The sequence below is a fragment of the Lepidochelys kempii genome, chromosome 12 (genome assembly GCF_965140285.1).
Source record: "Lepidochelys kempii isolate rLepKem1 chromosome 12, rLepKem1.hap1, whole genome shotgun sequence".
Classification (NCBI taxonomy): Eukaryota; Metazoa; Chordata; order Testudines; family Cheloniidae; genus Lepidochelys; species Lepidochelys kempii.
Genome location: NC_136391.1, coordinates 15,702,392 through 15,727,532, shown reverse-complemented (window position 1 = coordinate 15,727,532; position 25,141 = coordinate 15,702,392). Strand labels below are relative to the sequence as shown.

General features: G+C 40.2%; 1 long non-coding RNA gene across 1 annotated transcript in view; it reads right to left on the bottom strand.

The window, feature by feature from the left end:
* Positions 1 to 360: 360 nt before the first annotated feature.
* Positions 361 to 25,141, bottom strand: part of LOC140896222 (uncharacterized) — a 46,140-nt gene continuing 21,359 nt past the window's right edge. The window contains exon 3 of the long non-coding RNA XR_012154469.2: positions 361 to 725. This is a non-coding gene — a long non-coding RNA (uncharacterized LOC140896222). The remainder of the gene's footprint in view (positions 726 to 25,141) is intronic.

The window sequence follows — 25,141 nt, the reverse complement described above, 5'->3', positions numbered from 1 at the left end:
AAGTTTGACCTTATGAATCAAGTAACATGATGGCCTTTGGAAACCTGAGGCCTGTGGTATTTCTGGGTCTGTCACAGTGTCCCTCTGAATGTTCTTCAAAGGTATAAAAGCTGTCTAACCTGTCTTGCAACTAAAATAAAAGTTTATTCCTGCTCATCTATTTGCAGGATCACAATCCAAGAGCAGTTATGACTTAACGAAATCCAGACCACACTCATCTTTGTGGAAGGGCAGTTCTGAATTTCCCTTTCAGAATTCCACCCTGGATCCAAGCCTTTTAAAAATTCCACTTATTCTAGTCTATATTTATTATGTGTTCAGAAAGGTGAGGACATACTCAGTTATATATTTTCCCATTAGGTTATCTGACACATGCCTTTTGGAGGCATTTGGGGTAAATGAATTAGGAACCTACATCATACTGACTTTCTGTGAGACTTGGGGGCTCCTATGTGCCTACATCATTTTTGACAATGGTAATTTTGACGCTTTTGAAAATTGTACCCTTGGCACACTAGCTACATAATAAATAGCAATCTAAAATCCAAAAGAAGAATATCCAGACTACTGTACAATGATACAATACAGTGACAGGTAATGCATATACTTAAAGCCATTTTCTGCCCTTGGAAGTGCACACACTCTGCTGAGGATAAAGGGTCTCCATACAATTCATGTGCCAGCAATGCTCCTCTGCCATTTATATTGGTCAAACTGGACAGTCTCTACGTAAAAGAATAAATGGACACAAATCAGATGTCAAGAATTATAACATTCATAAACCAGTCAGAGAACACTTCAATCTCTCTGGTCACGCAATCACAGACATGAAGGTTGCTATCTTAAAACAAAAAAACTTCAAATCCAGACTCCAGCGAGAAACTGCTGAATTGGAATTCATTTGCAAATTGGATACTATTAATTTAGGCTTAAATAGAGACTGGGAGTGGCTAAGTCATTATGCAAGGTAGCCTATTTCCCCTTGTTTTTTTCCTACCCCCCCCCCCCCGATGTTCTGGTTAAACTTGGATTTAAACTTGGAGAGTGGTCAGTTTGGATGAGCTATTACCAGCAGGAGAGTGAGTTTGTGTGTGTATGGGGGTGGGGGGGGGTGAGAAAACCTGGATTTGTGCTGGAAATGGCCCACCTTGATTATCATGCACATTGTAGGGAGAGTGGTCACTTTGGATAAGTTATTACCAGCAGGAGAGTGAGTTTGTGTGTGTGGTTTTTGGAGGGGGGTGAGGGAGTGAGAGAACCTGGATTTGTGCAGGAAATGGCCCACCTTGATTATCATACACATTGTGAAGAGAGTTGTCACTTTCGATGGGCTATTACCAGCAGGAGAGTGAGTTTGTGTGTGGGGGGGGGGCGGAGGGTGAGAAAACCTGGATTTGTGCTGGAAATGGCCCAACTTGATGATCACTTTAGATAAACTATTACCAGCAGGACAGTGGGGTGTGAGGAGGTATTGTTTCATGGTCTCTGTGTGTATATAATGTCTTCTGCAGTTTCCACGGTATGCACCTGATGAAGTGAGCTGTAGCTCACGAAAGCTCATGCTCAAATAAATTGGTTAGTCTCTAAGGTGCCACAAGTACTCCTTTTCTTTTTGCGAATACAGACTAACACGGCTGTTACTCTGAAACACTAACATGGAATCTTAACGATAAGTGCTGTAAATTCTATGTCTAGGCAATGCCCATAACCTCAGAAACTTCATTGTTTATTTTCCAACACATATGCTTCAAGGTTTTATTTTTGGTATATACAACTTGAATTAATATTGGCTTAGTCTAATTAAAGGACCAGCTGCTGAACCTCCCAACAAGGCATTTGAGAAGAGGGAGTCAGATTTCCTCGCTGTCTTACAATATAATCAAGGCTTTTAGAATGCTCACCTCTTAATATATTCTCAGGTAAGTGCAAAACATAGCTCATCCTTAACTATGGTGGTGTCTCCATCATGCTAAAGCCCATTTCCCGGCAAGCAAGTCTGATGGCATTTTAACCTTCTTTTTGCTTATTTTAAGAATCCTTTAAGTAGCTTAGAGGATTAAGACCTGGTCCTTCAGGGTATGTCTATTCCGTTGCTGAGAGTAAGGGTATGTCTACACTAGAAACACCACAGTGGTGCAGCTGCAGTGTCACTGAAGCACAGACACTTACTACAGCAACGGAAGGGCTTCTTCCAGCGCTATAGTAAATCCACCTCTTCAAGAGGCAGTCAGAGGAATTCTTCCGTCGACCTACTGATGTCTACACTTAAGTTGACTTAACGAGTCTCTCGGAGGGTGGAGGATGGGGTGAATTTTTTACACCATGAGCAATCTAGCTAGGCTGACCCCAGTTTTAGGGTCCCTGAGTCTTGCAGCCTAGTTTGGAAGACTTGTCAAATATAGCGTGCTAAAAATAGCAACGTGACTGTTCCAGCTTGGACTGGTATTCAGTCTCTGAAGACCAGGGAGGAGAAAGGGCTTCAGAGCCTGAGCCTGAACATCAAAGCAAGGGCTCTCCAGCTATTTTTAGCATGCTAGCTCAAGCCTTGCTAGCACGAGTCTGTTGACCTACGCTGCAAGACTCTCTCCCAGCAGGTGTGTGACATACCCCCAATGTTCTTTAAGTTAAAGTTAAACAAGTATCTAAGTGGTAACTCAGATGTGCACACTCTTCAAGGAACTGCACATTGGCTATCTGAAACCAGCACTGGGGTAGAGCCAGGAAGGCATTGTGGTCTAGTGGTTAGACAAGGAAACTCTTGGGGTGAAACTCTTGCCCCATTGACTTTAGTTTCTATTCTGATCTTTCTCACAGACTTGGGCACTAAACCTCTTTGTGCCTGAGTTTACCCATCTATAAAAATGAAGCTCAACTAATGCTGCAAGGCTGAATTAATTCTTTATAAAATACTTCAGGCGATGCTAATGGAAAAGCATTATATGTATTAAGTCACAATTACTGATTTGAACTGTATATTCAATATACTTGCAAGATAAAGCACGTTCCTACTCTGTCCCTCTTATCCACAGACTTACTCCCTTCTGTTTTCAGCCCAAGTTCATAGAAATAGTTCATAGGTAAATTTGCCCACTCTCAGTTACTGCCTCCTTCCAGGCTCCCTGCTGGTCCTTTGCACTGATTTGATTTAACTGCAACAGAGCATGACTGGACCAGATCCATAAGAGATGATGTCACATCTGCCCGAATGAATAAGGTGATAAACTCAGCATGGTACTGTAAGATGAGCTGAATGGGTCAACAGATGGGTACCACCACCGTGTTCTCCCATGGCTATCTGGGATGGAGCCCCACAATTCAGCTCTTTGGGAAAAAGCTCTTTGCAGTCAACTCAGATTAATTTCACGTTCTTGTTTGGCATATATGTTAATATCCTTTATGAGACCTTAACCTGGAAAGTCTGTTGACTCTTGAAGATCTAATACATGTCATATGTCTTTAATGAATGACTGCCAGGGCTGTTTCTTTCACCTTATTTATCTCCTACTCATGACATAAATGTATCAATAGACACTCTCCCATTTATTATGCGTGTTGTGCCTCCACACTGCGTCACTTTATCTCCACATTATTAATGGCGTACCTCTATTTTAAAATGGCTTATTGCTTAATACTTTAATACACTGGTCACTTCTTTGTCCTTTTCGCCAGCCCATTTTTTATCTTCAGTCAATGAAAAATGCTGGTCACTAAAAAAACAATGATCATAACGCTATTTATTTTGGAAGGTACACAACACACAATGTGCATATCTGGCCATTTTAAGAATATGGCTTTTGTAGGGAGGCAGCATGTTGAGTGGTTATAGCTTGGGACTAGGCATCAGGAAAGCTGAGCTCTATTCCTGACTTTGCTACTGCCTTGCTCTGTGACTTTGAACACATTTTTAAAAGTGGTCTCTAATTTCGGGTTTCTCAGTGTTTGCCTCTGGTGCTCTGTGTGTGAAGCAGGAAGTCAAGCTGGTCCCTACCCACCCAGAAGAGGTGGCACTGGCCCACTGGGGGCCCTAACCAGGATCATTTTTTGCTTCCCCTCTCTCCACACACAACAGATAATAAAAAGTGAATAAGAGCGCACCTTGAGCTGCTTGCGGCCCTAAACAATTGCTTAGGCTGCTTATGCCTACTGCTGGCTCTGCCACCCAGAGACCCTTATGGAATGTATGGTAATGGTCCTACATGGCTCCCGTGAAGACTCAAGGGAAGGAGTATCAAGCTCTGCAGAGTGGGGTGGATGGTTAAGACAATGTTTAACCAGAAGCCAGCAAAATTTCTAGTGCCCAGGTTAAGGGTATGGGTGAATGTTTGAAAATCTTAGCTGGGTTGGCTTGACTCAAGCCTACTTTGATATTTGTCAGATTCTGGGTTCTGGCTCTTCACATAGGTCTTCAGATTTTTAGGGGACAAAATGCTTAAAGAAACTGCTCCAAACAAGCCCACACAAACAGGGATGGTAAACAGCATTTGGTAGATGATCTCCATGAGGAGACAGGAGCACCTAGGGCTATGTAAATATTGAGGCCAAATATGACCTGGACTGACAAAAAAATGGTTTTTTTTTTGGTATCGTTTTTGCATTATTACATATTCTCAAAGAATGATGGTCTAAAAACATAATTGGGCCTCCTTTGTGTACTGGATTGAGGCTCTTGAGACTGGACTGAGGATACTGGCTTAATCTACACTGTCAATGCTGAAAAAGAATGAAGGAGCTGGACCTGCTTCCTGAAACTAGCCCCCGTTCTCTATTTCCTTTATCTTCCCCACACAGGTTGGGCTTTAGCATGCCTTACTAGAAGAATCATATTGAGAAAAGCGGGGGGGGGGGTGACATGTAATTATGGCATGAGAAACATACAAAGCTGTGGATATGTTCAAACTTCTCAGGGGAGTGCGACCAACCAACCAAGCTTTTGGCTAAGTACAAACAACTTCAGGTCAGTAGACATTCTAGTTCCTTTCAAGTGCTGCTGAGGTTTGGACTTCAGAGCCACTGGATTAATATTTAATTGTTAACAAGTGACTTTCTGCAGGTAATGAGGTGGACTCCAGCCATAAAGCAACTGTTTTTCTGAAAAAATGGCCTTTGCTAGGAGAGAACAATTCAGAAGGCCACTGAGTCCTGTTTTCCCATTAGGCCTTGCCTTACATTCTACTTGTTACTGTTACTAAAAAGAGGACTGAGCCAGCTGGTATAAATTGACATACTTCTTTTTCTTTAATGAATTATGCCAATTTACATTAGCTGAGGATACGTCCCAAATACTTATGATTAATCATAAGCAACATCACCTTATCAGTGGGGTAAGTTGAGCATAAAAGCTTTTTATATCTGACCATAAATATCTGGTCCCTTCTCTAGATCCCTTTCTTACTTCCTATGATTGGCCCTAGGTCCTGGTAATACCATTTAATACTGACACAGTCAGTTAGAGATGGATGAAAAATATGGATATTGTCTAGGTCATTCGTTCTCAAATGAGGGGTTTTGACCCAGTTACACAGGGGTCACAAGCCCTGACCCTGGCACAAGGCTGCGAGCCACAAGCCCCAACTCATGCCGGGCTGCGAGCCCCGATCCCAAAAGTGGTGCATGGCTGTGAGCTCTGACACCCACGTGGGGCTGCGGGGCTGTGAGCTCCGACCCCAACTATGGCCAGGAGCAGGGCTGCGAGCCACGAGTCTCAAGCCCTGTGCTGGACTGCAACCGCAAGCCCTGACCCCAACCCCCCTGTGGAGCTGCGAGCGTTGACCCCGCACCTGCGTGTGGGGCTGCAGGGCTGTGAGTCCCAACCCTGGCCAGGAGAGGGACTGTGAGCCCCAACTCTGACCCCCATGTGGGGCTGAGGCCCCAACTCCGAGCCCCCATGGGGCTGCGAGCCCAGACCCCAACCCTGGCCAGGAGCAGGGCTGCAAGCTCCGGCCAGGCACGGGGCTGTGAGCCCCAACTCCAACCCCCCATGGGGCTGCGAGCCCAGACCCCAACCCTGGCCAGGAGCGGGGCTGTGAGCCCTGAGCTAGGGCATCCAGGACTCTGTGAGCCCTGACCCCTGTACTGGGGTTGTCAGGTGGAGCCCAGTCAAGTAGAGGATTATCAGCCAGGAGATCCGTCAGGCACAAGGTTGTTAACCCCCAGCCCTGCCACACATAGGGTTGTCAGCCCTGAGCCCCGCCACCCACTGTGAGCCTGGCCAGGCGCTTGGTTGTGAGCACCCATCACCACCATGTGCAGCCCTCAGAGCCCCAAGCTCCTCCAGCCCAGCTCCACCCTAAACTCCACTCCACCTCCAGCCCTACTCCACCTCCAAAGAAAGGGCGCCAAATAGATGTTTGCCCAGGGCGCCATTTTTCCTATGGCTGGCCCTGGGACTGAGACAACATCAGAGGGCATGATTCTTTAGCAGCTGAACAAGTACTTTATTAATTAACAGTCAGACACACAAGCGCAAACTTTCTCCTGAAAATAATGGCCACCTGTACTGCTAAAACCACTAAAAAACGAAAGTATCTTGAGTCTTACAGTAAACTGCATTTCCCCAGTATCATCACCTCTGGGATTGAAAAACCACAATGCATCATTGTCTGTGAAGACTTGTCTGCTGAATCAATGACACCATGCAAACGGTGGCAACATCTTAAAACTAGACATCCTGAGCATAAAAATCATAGCATCATAGAATATGAGGGTTGGAAGGGACCTCAGGAGGTCATCTAGTCCAACCTCCTGCTCTAAGCAGGACCAATCCCCAATTTTTTCCCCAGATCCCTAAATGGCCCCCTCAAGGTTTAAACTCACAACCCTGGGTTTAGCAGGCCAACGCTCAAACCACTGAGCCAGGTGGGGCAGCCCTACTTCCCCTTAAAGGGGCCAAGGATGACAGTTCCCTCACCTCACAAGAACGATTCAATGTTTTAAAAAATGATTTTTTTTGGTTGTTTGTTTTGCAAAAGGGAAACCTAAGCTATCTGTCAAAAATAGGAAAAAAAAACATTCCCAATTCACAGCCCTCCAAAAACAGGACACCGCGTTGTGCCACCCTACATGCAACATACGGTATTGGTTATCCTCTCCCTTTCTCCACTCCGTTTTCATGATTTCTCTGTATTCGTTTATCACTCTGCTCAATTTTCACCCTATTTTTTCTTTTCTCTTTACTCCTTGGTAACAATCTTTCCTACTTGGAATGTATCAAATTACACTTTCAAACTCATGATGCTGGTGTGTGTTAGGTTCATCTTTAGCATCAGTGGTTCTTAGTGGGCCCTGCTCCTCTCGTGTGTCTGTAACCCATTGGTGAGTATTACAGATCCTCCTCTGTGCCACTTATTTGACAGCCACTATCTTGGTCCACAAAAACAGGGACAGAAATAGGGACTTGCAGAGCTAAAAGCCTGAACCCTTAATATTTCTACTGTATTTTCTAAAACTGTTTGCTGTAGAATTCTAAATAGCCAAGGTACAGCTAACATAGTAAACTCTCCTAATATCCTAGCACTGTTATTGTCTAAACGTCGTTAGAAGCCTAATTTGTCTTTTCCCAACAGCTCTGACCTTGTATCACTTGGCTATAGAGGAAAGTCAAAGTGAACTATGAGGTATCCATAACACGGTAAAAAAATAAGCACAGTAATGCCCATTTTTGTTAAAGAGAATTATCACTGCTCCCCAACGCTACCACTACGTAACTTTTTCAAGACAATATCAGACATGCTGGGTAAACAGTAGGATGTTCTCTGTGGATGACTGGTAATAAACTAAACGACAGAATTTAAGACAACTAAATGTGCTGAATCTTATGCTCAAGCTTGGTAGTTGAAGAGGACTCCCCATACCTTTGTCCAAATTCTCCTTTAACTAGCTAAACTTCAGAGTATATAGGGTATCTGCTCTGAGCATTCACAAACCAATGAGAAGACTTGTGTCGCAGAATACTGTACCCCATTTGACCTGAGTGGTTAAGCAATATTCAGGGTCTTGTGGGTTGTTTCCGTTAGGAGAGGAAATTGATGATGGAGTCAGGTATTTCTTTGATACAATCCTATTGATTTACAATGAATGTACATAAAGTCCTGTTCCTCTGAACACAGTAGGAATTAAACAGCAGGAGACAGTTTCTTTGCTTTCAGTTTCAAGCCTGTTTCAGCCAGCACTCTACCCAAAAGCGTGCTCTCTAGACTTTTTCTCAGGGTCATGCTCCCAATGCTTGTTTTGGCTATACGCAAGTATGATTCTCAGAACAAACTCTTTGCACACCAGATGAATCGAGCGTGGTTGATTTGCTCCAGCCTCATAACTCTGGCTGCAACCATCCTGAGGTCATAAAATAGTTACACTGATGGCTTCAGCAGGCAGTCCCATCTAGACTAGTCCCATCTAACCTGAGAAGGGAGACTGTTGTGATGCAGAAGGGAGGCCTTAAACTTCATGATGGGTGAAAGAAAGGAGAGTTTTCCAAACGGCATTTTGAAGAAATCTCAGAAAGTGGTATGTCACTCCAGTGATGTGGAATTTGATATGGAATGCTCAACCTAATGTTGCATGTACTATGCACATGATACTGCAGATACAGAGACTACACGTCTCTTCAATTTACAAAACGATGAGATTTTCATACTGAGCCTTGATTGTCCCAGGGTCATGAACTTCCATATAATAGACACAGGGATTGTTTGGAAACTGAAAACAACACAGATTATCACAACGACGACAACACTAGTGCTGAAAAGATTTCCCTACTTTGAATGTAGACCTGAGTGACTCCAGTAGGTGGGGGCCTCCTGGCTGGGAGCCTCTCTGGGCACGGACAGATGGCAGACAAAATGCAACTCCAAGGTCTGAATGCAAGAGTGACACAAAAATCACCACCTGTCTATCCACATATTGATTAAATCATATTAACCTTTGAATGATCAATACCAGTGTCTATTTTTTGGGCTGTCTGAGCCTGCATCTTTGCAGGCCACCTTTCAAACACAAACATAAAAATCACCATAATTAGAGGAAACGCTATAAGTTCATTTCCGTGAAGGGGAAAAAAAAAAGAGTTTAAAGACTAGATGTTTAGACAGCCCTGCAAGCCCCCTTGTGACCTTACTCTGATATTTAACAAAACATTAATCTTCTTGCCAGCAATTATAAAGAATACAGTGATGTAGCTGGGGCTCAGTGAGTGAGTAATAGTAATTCCATTGTTCTCTTTTATTTATGCCTTGGCTGTACCAGGCAGATGAGGTAAGTTGGGGCTTTTTATATGTTATTATTCTGAACTGGCAATCCATAAAGGCTGATTACACAAATATCTGTCTGTTTCTGAAGCACTGTTTCACACCTCCTTCCAGCTCACGCTCAAAGCGTTTCAACATTATATTATGAAATCATGAAATACCCCCTCTCTTCGTTTGCATATGAATTATAGTCTTTTTTTTAAATACTGGTGTACAACAGTGACAGTGCCTTCTGAACGGAGGAACAAAACAAGGTGTTATATATTACTTCTTGAAGGCAGGGACTTGCTGAATAATTTGGTTTGCTGGAGCACAGTAAAACCTCTCTTTTGAATTCAAAAGCTCTGAGAGCTCAAAAGCTCTGAGAATTCAAAAGCTCTGAGAGTCTCTCTCTGGCAACCACAGGCCAGTGATTTTGTTTCAGTTTGAAAAAATAACAGGACCCACTGTTAAAGCATCAAGTTGAGAAAAATATGTTTCATGTAGCCATATTTATAACTAACATAAATGATCTTCCCTCTGCTTCTCCAGACTACAGCACTTGTGTATGCTAAGAACAGAGAGTCCTCATGTAAACAAAGAGTAATTTAAATAGTGTCACTCTCTATTTATTGACATAGTTCCTTGCATCCCAGAAGGTTCCACATTGTTTACAGATATGTGCCATAAAGAGCCACTGAAAAAACAGCCACGGGGCAGAGTGTGGCAGGACCCAACAAACTGTGAGCAGAAATTCTGGTCCAGGCATGAGGATAAACACTCACCTCTTATGCCACTGAATCAATCTCTCTCTCTCTCTCACACACACACACACACAGTTTATAAGGACTCATTTCACCAACATGCTAAACTGCATGGTACTCATTTTGTCTACCTCAGAAAAATGAAGAGCTAAGATGCTGAGATGTGAACCTCTGGTTCCAGGAATCATATATTTCAAAGTTTCAAACATGTGAGATTTGAGCTTACTTCTGTGGAAGTTAAAGGCAAAATTCCCACTGAATTCCAGCAGATAGTAAGTTACATTTGCTTGTAGGACATTTCTTATTATCATACAGCTAATCAATCAGAGATCAGTATTTACTTTTTTACCTGATCCTGAGCATATTTCCATGTTTTCCTTTGAAGTGGCTTCATTAATAACCCATTGAGGTATTACATTATGTTTAAGGTTTTTTTTTAAATTGCTTTACAAGATAGACAGACAGACACATGCACACACAGTAAACAATTTCAAAGCTACAATAAAGAAAGTTGTGTTTGGCTTTAAAATCTGTGAATCATGACTATACATGCTGCTGTCATTTAAACCGCTGGTACCACTGTAAGAGCGAGCAGAATTTGGCCAATAAATATTGACCTGCTTTATTTATAAGGCTCTTCTCTTCCCTAATTCACTATTTGGATTGGTAGAAACAGATTTGGACCATCTCTTTGAATCTGATAATGTTCCAGAATCTAGATTTAGAGTGGGAGAGTAAAATGAGATTGTCTCCGTGCTTCATTACATAACTAAAGAGTGATGGACCCAAGACAAGCTCTGACCTGGGGACTTTTGTATGGGCATGAAGAGCAGGGGTACACAGACAAGCCAGCAGTCTGATTTATAATATTTTCTCTTTTAAAGATGATATTTTTATATTAATGGAGGTGTAAGTCGTAAGTAGGTGGCAAAATAAATGACTACAATAATTATTCTCTTTGTAAATAAACTACAACTTTTGTTTCCGGCATAGAGTAAAGATCAGATTCTCCCCTTGAATAGTCCCTTTCTCCTGGGATAGCCCTGTTGACTACTATGGGATTAGTGGAATAAGATACTATTCAACAGAGTCAGGATGTCAGAATCTGGCTCTGAGTTAGTATGGCTACAGTCTGACAATGCCGCCACTACACAGAATTGTGGCTGTGAAATCTCAAAATCCTTCACCCAGCAAGCTAGAATTTTCCTGGTGACCTATGTATGTGTGAAACTAGACATGTTTCTCAACTCCCCCTAAAATTTGAGACCAGTCTCAAAGTCTTCATGAAATCATACAGCTTATTGCATAGCCCACCAAATCAGGAAGAGGAGGTGGATGAGGCATTTCTAGAAAAAATAGCAGAAATAGCCAAAACACAAGACCTGGTCGTAATGGGGGACTTTAACTACCTGGACATTTGTTGGAAAAGTACTATGGAAAAACACAAAATTTCCAGTGAGTTCTTGGAACGTATTGGAGACAGTTTTCTGTTTCAGAAAGTGGAGGAAGAAACCAGGACAACAGCCATTTTAGAATTGATTCTGACAAACTGGGAGGAATTGGTTGTGAATCTGAAGGTGAAAGGCAATTTGGGTGAAATGACAATGAAATGATAGCGAATCAGAAAGGAATCCTACAAAAAGTGAAAACATGGACGAATTGCTAAGGAGGAGTACAAAAGAATAGCACAAGCATGTCCAGACAAAATCAGAGAAGCTAAGACACAAAATGAGTTACACTTAGCAAGGGACATAAAAGGCAATAAAGAGAGGTTATTTACATACATGAGAAGCAAGAGAAAGATAAATGAAAGTGTAGGTCCTCTACTTCGCAAGGAAGTAATGGGCTTAATCTACAGCAAAGGAGATTTAGGTTAGATATTAGAAAAAACTTTCTAACTATAAGTGCAGTTAAGTTATTGAATAAGCTTCCAAAGGAGGTTGCAGAATCTCTCCTACTGGAGGTTTTTAAGGACAGGTTGGACAAACACCTGTCTGGGATGGTCTAAATTTACTTGATCCTTCCTCCCACAAGAGGATGGACTTGACTTCTTGAGGTTCCTTCCTGCCCTATATTTCTATGTTCATTGGTAATATAAGCATTTCATCTGCTTTTCCTAAAAATACAACTGGTTTATATTTCTCATTAACATAATCATTGAATTTTCTATTCCAGAGTGTTTTAAAGCATGATCACAGTACAGCATGACCTCACATGAAGTATCAACAAATAAAATCTTCCATGTTGATACATTATTACAGAAATCTCCTGAAATCAGATCCAAAGAATCTAATGTTATTCCTTACATTCTTTGCATAGGGTTAAAAAAGTAGCACAACAGAAGGGGAGAGATACATTTTGAAAAATGTCAAACTTGAGCTTTAGAAAAGATTCCGTCTCTAGGGCTTGATGATATTCACAAATGCACAAGCCGCAGCATCTCTGTGCATCTTGTAAAATCAGCAGCTCCACAAGCATGAGAGACAAACTTACAAAGGCAAGAATTCAGAGCTGAGGCTTAAGCCCTGTTCATAATTTGTTGCATTGTTACAGCACATATGAGATATGTAAGACCCCACACTGTTCGGAAACCCCTGACATGTCTCGGCACAATGGGGGTGAGTAAAGGACTGAATTGTAGCCACAGTCCTTCAGTTCTCTGGCTTGTTAAGTTTTAAATAAGACACTTAGTGTTATCTGAAAGAGTTTTTGTGCTAATGGAAAAGGAAGAAAAAAGGAAATAAAATAGCATTTTAGAAAATTAAATGTAATCCTATCTTCAAGGTGTGTGAGACTTCCCATTTTATGCCACTACATTTGCTGTGGGCCATCGTGCAAATAAACAAACACATAATTGAATAATTCTAGCAACTCATTTTATCTTGTACAGTTCTCCTGAAATAATTTACACAGTAACATAAAAACATAACAGAAGGGGCAATTACGGCCTACCGAGAAAGAGGTTTTTAAATTTGAGTAAATATACATTTTATGGAATAGATGGTTGTTTTGGTCACCCTGGAATATCAAACACAAATTAAACTACATTTATAGATGTTTATCTTGTAAAACACTTGTCCAACTTTTCAATTATTACATTAATAACGGGCATTAAATGGTCTGATGTGATACAAGACTGTATATGGCAGATACTGCTTGAGATGTGATTGAATAAAGTACATGACCACAAAAGCTCCTCTTTGAACAACTGCAATCTATCACACCAACATGCAGATCTGTCATACAAAGTCTGGGACATCTGCTCATGTAACACAGCTATCAAATTGGATTTATTTGTCAATCACAGGGTCTGAGGAAAGAGCTGGGAATCAGCTCTCTTTTGTCACTGTCTTGTTGTATTGCCTTGACATGTCACATAGCCTCTCTGTGCCTCAGTTTACCTGTCTATAAAATAGGTAAAATAACGCTTGTCTGCTTAACTCACAGAAATGGTGTTATGATTAAATAGGAGAATTTGAAAAACACTTTGGGATACTTGGAATGAAAAGTATTACATTAATGTAAAATATTATTAGTGTTATTAGTTACAGTATTATGATAATAATTTAAAATGCTGTGTTATGCCACTGGACCATGCAATCTAGTATTCTATGACTAGCTTTGGGCAGTAACTGATGCTTCAGAGGAGAGTGAAAGCCGAAAAAACACATCTAGACAGTTATGTAGATTGGAGACCAGTGAGAGCTGAGAGTATTCATTCGTTTGAAAAATCTGACCCTCTGTATCTATAGCCTCTCAAAAATTGGCACACTCAAAATTACAGGCCATTTTTGAAACTTCACATCCTAATGTATTGTGGAGGTGAGAGCTCCTGACTTGAGGAAATCCTATAGCATGTAGAAAGTAGATTTCTTGGGTTTTTAGACAAGGAAGTCATGCTTCATTCTTTTGGACACTTCTGATGCTTCAGTATGGATGGGGAATTGGGAGGGAGTAGGTAACCTGGTGTAGAGTCAAGCATAAGGAAGGTGAGTCACCAAATCCTGGCTGGGAAAAGATCAAGAAAACAAAGATATACAAATAATGCATTTTTTCGGTTTGATGGTTGAACGGATTTTTTTTTAAAATTTTGTTAATTTTTTGGGCAAAATTAGTATTTTAAATAATTTAAAAATGAAATGAAAGTAAAATTCAAAAAGAAACATCCTTTTGTATAGAAAACCAAAATATTTAATTTAGAAAATGTCAAAGTTAAACATAAAAAGAAAAGGAGTACTTGTGGCACCTTAGAGACTAACCAATTTATTTGAGCATGAGCTTTCGTGAGCTACAGCTCACTTCATCGGATGCATGCCGTGGAAGTGAGCTGTAGCTCACGAAAGCTCATGCTCAAATAAATTGGTTAGTCTCTAAGGTGCCACAAGTACTCCTTTTCTTTTTGCGAATACAGACTAACACGGCTGTTACTCTGAAAGTTAAACATTTCAACTTTTTTGTAGGTGGGTTGTATGTGTATGTGGGGAGGACTGAAGTAATTTGGCAAATTTGACACAAATTCACAAAATGTTTCAGGCAACCCGAATGTGTATTTTTGGCAAAAAAGAGGTTTTGTCAGAAAGAGAGCTCTAAAGGAAACAAGTCCAAATGTTACCGGTCCTGTCCAGAGGGCCAGTATATCTTAACTTCCGTGTATAAATTTTCTGAAGAGCTTTGTCTTTGTGTTTTCTCTGGTTTGACTCTATTTTCAGCTGGATATTTGCTACCTTTCACTAAAATGGATAAGGCAGAAATGTTATTTTTTGGGTGTGATTTGACTTTCTACACTTGAGAATCTGTACTATGAGGAACTCGGCTTGAATCACACTTGTGGCTCCTATATGTAATTTGGGTGTAACCTTTGACTTCAGTTTCTTGTTTCATTCACATATTGATTCTGCTGTTTCAACTTGTCGATTTCACTTAATGAACATTTCCAAAATCTGTGCTTACTGCTGCAAGTATAAGTCTTGGTTCTTTATCAGATTGATTATTATAATGGGCTACTTGCTGGTCTTCCTACATCTACTGTCTTTAAATTGCAGTTTTTGCAGAATCAGGAAGCTCATCTGATTTTCTTTATTCCCCAACCCCCATACCACCACTTTTCTCAATTTCTTTTCATCACTCAGGTGTTTACATTTGTCATACTTTTATCTATTCAATTTATAGTTTTCACCTTGACATTTAGTGTATAAAGCCATTTTGCAACACCACCCTTAAGATCCAGAATAAAATTTTCAGAAGTATCTATATGATTTAGCTGTCTAAGCCTCATTTTCAGAAGTGACTTAGGCACTTAGGAGTCCAAATCTCAGTGAAACACAATGCAACTAAAATTCCCAAGTCACTTTGAATAATGGAACTTAGGCTCCCAAGTTCCCATGGCTTTCAATGAGACTTAAGGTACAATTTTTAAAATGCCCACATCAATTTTGAAAATGGGACATAGGCACTTTTGAAAATATACCCTTGATCAATTCCCAATTTGAGCTCACTTTCTGATTTGCAGTTGGTACTCTCACATTTACAATTCTTTAAATCTGAATACTCAGCCATTGCTTGCATTTTTCCACAATGGAGGACTTCTCTTATGAACAGGAGACGTTCAGTATGGTTGATTCATAAAGGGAATTAAATTAAAGGTTACAATTCCTAGTTAACGGTTCTGCTTCTTAACTTATTTTTTGTGAGCCATATGCAACATATGACCACCCCTTAATAAAGTAAACCATGGAGACAATGTCAGTGGAAAACAGATTATATCCTATCAGTCAAACAACACTTTAACAGGAAAAAAGAAATCACATTTAGTGCTTAGATCTTATATGCTTTCTTCCCATTCCATTTTGAGCTGTGCTGAATACAGGGTTGAATTAGCAGAAACAGACCATCTCCTGAACAATTTCCATGTGGGTCTCTTGGATATTACCCTTATCCTTAACTTCAAAACCTATGGACAGATGGCCTTTTCCATTGACTTAAATAGGTTTTGGACCAGGTCCTTTGTACCCTTTTTTCTTTATTTTTCTAGCTCCTCTCCATGTTCTGCTCTGCAATTTCTCTCCTTTTTAAAGCTCCCTTTTTCATAGATAACCATTATTTTCTTATATATAATTCCTCCTAAGTGCTGTAATATCCCAAATGTTTTTAATTCCATAAACAGTTTCCTGTGATCTTTTCCAGACAACTTCTCTGCATGGTTTCTAGTTTTCTCTGAGGCTATCCTTTTTTCATCCACCTCTTCCTCTCCTCACTTCGCCCCCACCATACAATAGCACTGGCTTCCTTTATCCATAGCTCATTTGTCTGTTTAGCATCTATTTGTCATTCATTGCCCTTGATGTTCTAGCACTCCTCATCTCTTTTCATATTCTCAGCTATGGCCTACTGTGGATACTTACATACTACTATGGAAACACCAACCACTTAGTTTTCAGTTCTTTTTCTTCTAACTGGACATTTGCCTAGTTATCTTCAAAAATCTCCCTCTTCTCCAGGAAGCTTTAATATTATCACCACTCCGGTGTGTACAGATCCATCATAATAAAGTCATGGAAGCTGGCAGAAGAACCCCTATTTTAAGTTTACTGTTTCCTGAGGCTAATCTTTAATTGCAAAAATGTAATAAGACTTTTTTTTCCAGTGGAGCTACTCTATTTTCAGGAACATCCGTTTGCCTGATTTACACATGCAAAAGCCCATTCTGAAACTCAGAGTTTGGCATGTATCAAAAGACATGCCTTCTGTCACTGGTGGGGCAGATAAGGAGGCCCACTGATAATGTCCCACTTAGACTAAAATACTGAACTACACATGCTAACTTAGAGTCAGTGAATATTGAAAAAAAACTAGCAGCGTCCATGGAAAAAATACAGCAGTCTAACAAGGTTAACTATTGGCAGAAAAATTCAACTGAATTGAAGAAGCCAAACTCTGTTCTCAGTGTTACCCACACTACCCTATAAAAACTCGTGTCAGTTTAACTAAGTGCAGAATTTGGCACAATATATTGACATAGTGATGCTACAGTGAGCTTCATCTTGTCATCCTACAATTAACATTTAATATTTGTAACGTGACGGAACCTAGAGCCAATATGTATTGAAGCCCCGTTACGCTAGACACTGTACATTATATAATGAAAAGACAGTCCTGCCCCCAAAGAGTTTATAATCTAGGTATAAGAGAGACAACACCTGGTAGATACAACAAACAGATAGGGAGAACACAAGGTAAAAGTAATTTACATCAGCTGAGGAGCTGGCCAGTAAAATCAAACCTATGTGTAGACATCAAAATAAACAATACTGTTCAGCAATACAGTTACACAAGAAGCATATCATACAATGAAAATAAAGTGAATCTCCCAGTTATAAGCAGCAGTGGTCACAGCACCCCAGCTGCTTTGCCAGTTTTAAATTAGCTTAATAATTATTACAGTGTTGGAGTGGGAATTCATAGTGGTGTAGTAGTTCATTGAGATCTCTATTCTACAATATTATTCAGCTCTGAAGTGTTCACTGGGAATGTATTCATGCTGTTAATGAAATGTATATTTGTATATACAATCTCAGACACCCACATGGTTTTCTAAATAGGATGCACTAATTTTTTTTTTAAAAGTACTGAATAAAAAGCCTAAAGCTGCAATCGGATTAAGTCACAGGATATCAGCATTGAATGTGAGGTCAATTCAACAGGAAGAAATTCATGTCTCTAATGACAAGTTTGATACAAGGAAATGAAAAAAGATCAAAGCTGATAAAAATAAATGTATGTAATGAAACAGTGGTTTGAGAAGTCTGGGAAACTCACTTTATTTTCATTGTATGATATGTTTCTTGTGTAGCGGTACTGCTATTCAGTATTGTTTGTTTGGATGTGTATACGTGGATTTAATTACATTAATTCAATTATTGCCCGGATCCTCAGCTGGTGTAAATCAGCATTCCTTCACTGACTCCAGTGGAATGACATGCTTTCACCGAGGCTGAAGATCTGACCCTCTAGATCTTGCAAATAGAGGGCAGTGGGCTTAACAGAGGTTAAAACTTCAATAGTTTGCTAACAATGCACAGATCTATAACAGTTGTGCAAATGGCTAAAAGTTCTTGCTACAAAGATTTTTAATTAGCATTATAAAATTAATTGCAATTTAATAAAAAATGAAAAAAAAACCAAAAAACCCAGAAGTGGAAAAATGGTAAAAGAATAAAACAGGCAAGAAACGCTCCTGGATTTGGATGCAATTCTAACAGTAATTGAACCAACATCTGAAATGAGTTATATAATTTTAAACATATACCAAAAATTATTTTCTTCCAAGCTTACAGCAAGTATAGAATCACTAGTTGTTGCACAGTTTTTTGCAATTTTCCCCTTAATCTTTAGCTTTAAATAAACAAGAATGTTAATTAAAAATGTTACCTTCGGCAGGTATCTCACCAGACATTCTATGTTAGCCAGGGCTAGACTTAGTCATCAGTTGGATGGGAAACCTTGGAGGAAAATCCTTGCACTATAAGACGACGTAGCGATTCAGGAGATGACACAAAATTTTAAACTAATGGCCCAGTATTCTATTTGGGGGCAATGTAATGTCTGTTGAATGAGACAATCAAACCAAGGTCTTGATCTCTTGTGGTCCACTGACCCTCCTATGGAACTCTTCCTAGAAGTGTTGTTAACCCTGGTATCCTGGCTAGATTTCATTTGAAACCATTGCAGTCTGCCTTCCTTCAATTCTCCTTGTTTCTGTGGGGTAAGTCTAACAGCTGTGCGCTGTTAAATAACAGTGGTGTTTTTCCACAGTAATGGCTGCAATCTGCAATTTCCTCAAAGTTGCTGAAAAGCTTTGAAATTCTTCTGTATGGAAGGCCTTGATTTCTAACAGGATTTCAGCTCAGTCTGCATTTTTGCACTTGCAATTAACTGAGCTTGCAGTTAAATTGTTAAGGCTGCGATTTTCAAGGAACCTAAGAAAATCAAGTGCCCAACTTCAATTGACTTCCAATGGGATTTAGGCACCTAGCTCCCTTAGCCCATTGGACATCCCAGCCTAGATGTTTCAGCGGTACCATTTGAACATGCAGTTAACTGGATCCAAAACTGCAGATGCAAAAACTGGGGCCAATTTAATGTAATGTGATTACACTGGAGAATGAATTCCTCCATTCGTCCACACAGCAGGTATAGGAAAAGCCATGGGGCCTGGTTTGAAACCTGGTGGTGCCTCTAGTACCCTGGCAGGGCAGATTTGTGATCAGTTTTTGTTATTTTGGAAACCGATGGGAAGTTAAGTCTCATTGTTGGCATCACTTTCAATATATTTCATTATGTTACTGGTGAAGTTAACTGTGAATCTTCTGCCTTAACTGTTTAAATGCTGATTTGATATATCACAACATGCAAAATGCAGAGTACATTGTAATTTATCATTGATACCAGTTTTAGAATAAATCACAATAAATGTGTTTTTTGAAGCCTCAAGTGAGTAGGGGTTCACATATGCGTAAAATACACATAATAATAAAGAAAATTATTTCTCACCTCAAAGTTAGACATGGATAGAATTCCTCTTCTAAGTATTGTACACCCTTTTGTCTGAAGTACAATGTGATTGGTACCTGACTGCTTACACTGTTCTTTGCATCTTGTGTAATACTCGATACATCTTAGCTCACTGATGAGGGGAGCTTATCGCTTAACTGAGAACACAGTAGCCATCTAACTTTAAAACCAAACTGGTCAATATTTTTCACCACAAACATTTTTATATGGCATTTTGAGTCACGTCGTATGAGATTTTCTCATCCAAGCGAAAAAAAAAGTTTCATTTTGATTTGAAAGGAAACCAGCTCCATCCCCCTAGCCCAAAACAATTTTTTATCCCTTCTTTAATTTCCCCTTCCCCTCTTTTCTGTGCAATGATTGGGAGAATTGGCTCCTTGCATGGGGGTGGGAGATTCATGGGAAGGGCACTGACACCTTCAGCTGGGCACGAACCGGAATTTCTAGTTTAGGGGAAATGCAGTGATTTCTAAATTTGTTTTCATTCTGAATCACAATGAAATGTTGAATTTTGAAATTTCTCACAAAAATGAAATGATTGAAATAAAAAAAAACATTGGAGGTCAATCAGAATGTTCCATTTCCACAAAAAACATTTTGTTTAGATTTAAAACTTCATATTTTAATAAATTTTGAAAGGAAAAGTTGTTTCAAAACAAAACAAAATCAAAAAAGTTCTATTCAGTTGTTCTGTTCTATTCTACGAAGTTTCATCACAATCAACAAGTTCCCATGTAAAAATATTCTGTTGGGAAATTCTGTTGGACCCTTTTGTCCTGGCCAACAGGCAGGGCTAGTGCAGCAGAGAGTGCATGCTTCGGCCCCTTCAAAGTCTGGTACAGCTCCGGTTCTAGTATGCTGTGTCCCGTATGACCACAGAGCCATTCTGAGACAGCCCAAATGTCTCTGGGTAAATTCATTTCTGTATGGCCCTCTTTCACCCCCATCAACGTTGGCTTTGGCTTGAAAGTCACTACATAGCCTTTCATGTGTGAAACTACAGGTGACACAGGCAGTGACACCTGTAGTTTAGGTTACCTGACACTTTCCATCATAAGACCCTGTTTTCAGTTGTTTGTGACTTTGCCAAGTGTAAACTATTTGAGCTGAAATTTTCCATGCCAGGCGTCTGCCTCAGGCTGAAGTTTTGGAGGGAAGTTTCAGTTAAAATGGTAAAACTATTTGCAAGAATGAGATTAGGGAAAAATACATTTTGTCAAACTAAAAAAAAAAAAAAATTCTTACAACGGTTTCACTGAGAAGCTCTAGACCTTCCATGCTTTGGGGCAGGGACTTGAAATTATAAGTATTCATGTAATTAAAGTATATCAAAATACATATGCACTGGCAATCTTGATCATGGCATTTCCTAACTTTTGAGTGCTTGACTCTTCACCCTTAGTGTTCTTTTAATGGCATTTTTTTGGCTGGAATACTATAAAAGTTACTGGTGGTTAAATGATTTTAAGCGCATGACAGTTTGTAAGGGGAATCATGTATCTGCTCAAGTTGCTCATACTCACCATTTCTGTACCATTAAGAGGGATTTCAATTGCAGCTAGTTAATTGTAAAGCTTTGCTTGGAGATTGAGTCCTGTATCATTCTATAATTAAACATTTAAAGAAATCTATGAAGTACAATAAGGGAATTCTAAAACTACATTCATTGTGGTTAGAAAGCCTATCATATGCTCAGAAATGTCAAAAGGTTTCCTTTGGGTAGTCATTACTTCCCTTATTTTCATAAATGAGGGAATATTAGGGTTTCACTCCAATTTTTTTGTGCGTACAGTATATTCATATGCATTATGTTAGGCTACAAATTCCCATACAGACTGTAATCTGTACATAATATACTATCCAGAAACATAATAGAATGTACAACAGAGATGTTAGGAATAGAACATTTCCTATATATGATCATAAGATATCTACACTTAACTTAATATTACAAAAACATTTGGATGTGTTAGTTCATATATTTACATTTAAATAAAATCTGGAATGATTCAAGACAAAAATTTTTGCATACATATAAAAGCAAGATTACATTATCTTGGGAGGGACAGTTTTTGGCATTTGTATGGTTGACTACTCATGAACAAACTGCAATGTTCATCTAGTGATCTTTAATTGTATATTAAGTTCAGAAAACAACTGTCACTATCTAGGTTACTACTTCAAATACTACACCCTATCATATTTGTATTGATTAGAACATAATGTGTAGCTAATGAGAATCAATCTGATGTCTACACTGTTGGTACATACCTATTGTGAAAAGTCATACATTACACAGACAGCTCCCCTGCATTTGGTTTACAATGTAGAATTCCCTATACAATTTTCCCTCCCTGCCATTCTGTGTGAGAATTTGATTATAGGTATTGATTTACAGTGTTCAAGGTAAATATAAAAAAACACATTCTGTGTAATGATGCCACAGTGGAATACATATCTGAACATATATCAGTAATATTGCTAACATATTCATCTGTTTGTTTAGTACTTGCATTGCACTTGGTGTTGTGCAATGTCCTAAAATAAAGAAACACCCTGTCTCAACAGCTTAGGACAAAAATGATCAAACATCTGATTCTGCAGATAGGTACACAAACAAATAGCTTTACTTACCCAGTAACCCCATTAACTATTGTGTGTCTGGGAAGTATCTAGGACTTCAATGGATCTACTAGTGCTAGTAAAGTTACACGCATGCAGAGGTGTTTCCAGGACTGGGCTCTTGTTTAAGCAACTATGACAATATTTAGACACAGGGGAAGACACCCTGGCCTAAAAGTCATTGACAAAACTCCCACTGGTTTCAATAAGGCCAGTATCTAATCCCTAAAAATATGCAGCCTCCTTTTTAAATGCACTAGGTGGCCACAGCTCCTATTTACCTCATTAGGAGATGCAGATACTCAGCATCTCTGAAAACAAGGCCATGCTTTTTCAGATCCATGTGTATGGATTTAAGGTGGCGCACTGTAGGCCCCTAAGTATGAAAGTTTTCCTTAAAGCAGTGTTTCCCAAACTTGGGAACCCGCTCATTCAGGGAAAGCCTCTGGCGGACCCGGCCAGTTTGTTTACCTGTCGCGTCCGCAGGTTCAGCCGATCGCGGCTCCCACTGGCTGCGGTTCGCTGTGCCTGGCCAATGGGGGCTGCGGGAAGCGGCAGCCAGTACATCCCTTGGCCCGCGCCATTTCCCGCAGGTCCCATTGGCTGGGCACAGCGAACTGCAGCCAGTGGGAGCCACGATCGGCTGAACCTGCGGACGCGACAGGTAAACAAACCAGCCGGGCCCGCCCAGGGGCTTTCCCTGAACAAGCGGGGTCCCAAGTTTGGGAAACACTGCCTTAATGCATCGGTGAGCATTGTACTATACTAAGATATTAAAATTATAGTCCTGTCCCAAAAAGTCTATAGCCCAGTGGTTCAGCGGCACAGTACGTAAGTTAAAACCATACGGGCTCAGAGGTAATTTATAGCCATCTTTTAAAAACTACATATGCTCACTTTCTTTTTTTCCAGGTGTAAGTGCGTAGCTTGGTCTTTTGGGCACAGATGCATTTTACACATTTTCTGCTCTCTTTGAAAGTTGTGCGCTCCCCTTGTGTAAGTGGCAAGCCATTTCCGGGATAGAAGCCCAGTTTGTCTATTGAAGAAAAACAATTACACGTAACATAAACGGCAGCCTTTTCACACATATACGGGTCATAAATGAATGCAGAATATTGCCATTAGTTAGGAACTCCAAGAAGCAGACAAAAAAATCTCATTCTAGAAGGCCAGACTCTAACAGGAATATATTTGAGAGAGATCCATGTTGAACTTCAAAGTGTCTGTGCTGTGTGTAATATTTCAAATATGAATGGCCAAGATGGCATTGCTTTTTTTTTTCTGAACCAAAGTTTGAATGTTTCTGGCAATGGTTCTGGGAAGATCATGGCTTTATTAGCTAAAAGCCTCATTCAGAAAATAACCTTATACTAGCTTTAATGGATAAACAGTGATAGAATCCCTTAAGTGACAGTAATTCTTTTAAAGAATCTGTGCTTAGTATGGGGGTTCTACCTGAAGTCCTTGGCAGTACACTCCGCAGTACATGTATTTCATTAATACTTTGCTTATTAAGGATTTGATTCAGCTCCTATAGAAGCTTGTCCATTGATTTCTATGTGAACTGGATCAAGCCCCAAAAGACAAACAAGCTAACAAAGAAAAAAAGGGGGAAGCACATCCGTTTAATACGCTAAATGTGTCCCATTGATTAACAGCTAATCTAAGGGGACAGATGCTGAAACCTATTTTGGGGAGCTACTTTATTCTCCTTGTCTCTGTCAATAAGGGCTTGATCCAGCAAAGGTGCTGAGCATTCTTGCCTAGATCCTCAGGCTCCTGACATTGAAATCAATGGGAGATAGCGACTTAAATGCCTCTGAGGAGCTGGGCCTCTGGTCGTAATACAATAAAGCACATAAAAAGTCTTGAGAAAGAAAGAATGAGGGGGGACCCAATAACAGTCTTCAAAGAGATTAAGGGTTGTTATAAAGAGGACAGGGATGAATTGTTCTCCATGCCCACTGAAGGAAGGACAAGAAGTCATGTAGCTCAATCTGCAGCAAGGGAGATTTAGGTTAGATATTAGGAAAAAACTTTCTAACTATAAGGACATTTAAACACTGGAATAGGCTTCTAAGGGATGCTGGGAATTCACATCACTGGAGGCTTTTAGAACAGGTTGGACAAACACCTGTCAGGGATGGTCTAGGTTTGTCCTGCCTCAGTGCAGGAGGCTGGATTAGATGACCTCTCAAGATCCCTTACAGCCCTACATTTCTATTAATCTGATTCAACATAAACACATGCTTAACTATCACCACACGAACAGCCCCATTGACATCAATGGGACAGCTCACATGCTTATGTACTATTGGATCAGACCCAGAGCACTCAGTCCCGTGCAAAATCAAACCCACAGGGCAGCCCTGACTTGTGTCACGTTTGTGTAGAATGTTGAGATTATAAGAAGATAAGGCTAGTGCTGGTCTGTTACAAACTAGGACAGAAGTGATTTTTTGGCATCTCTTCAAAATGTGCTTGGATTGATGTTATCAGAACAAGTCCGATCATTAAAGCTACCAAGGAAAGTAAGATTTAGCTAAAATGTCCAACTATTTATGAAGGGCTAGATTCTGACATCCTGATTCATGTTGAATACCACTTTATTCCATGAACAGTCCCATTGACTGCGGTGGGGCTGCCCTAGAAGTGAGGTCCTGTGAATAAATCTTTGAATCTGGCCCTAAATCAACTGTTTCAGACCTGAGGGGGAGAGTCTATGCAGCTCCTCCGTGTTGCACATCTTAGAACCCAAAGTCCAGGGGAAGTCAGGGTGAAGGTGGGTTTGCCACCTGTGTACCCTTGCCATCGATGGTTGCTCCAGGGGCTGCTCAGAGGACCCTGGCAAACTCTAAGTTTTGGCAATTTCCCAGGAGCTACCCCACTGGTTGTTGCATTGCCTGGAATCCCCACATTGATGGATGCTTTGGCTTTGCCCCTAACAAACCTCCCCTGTTGCCA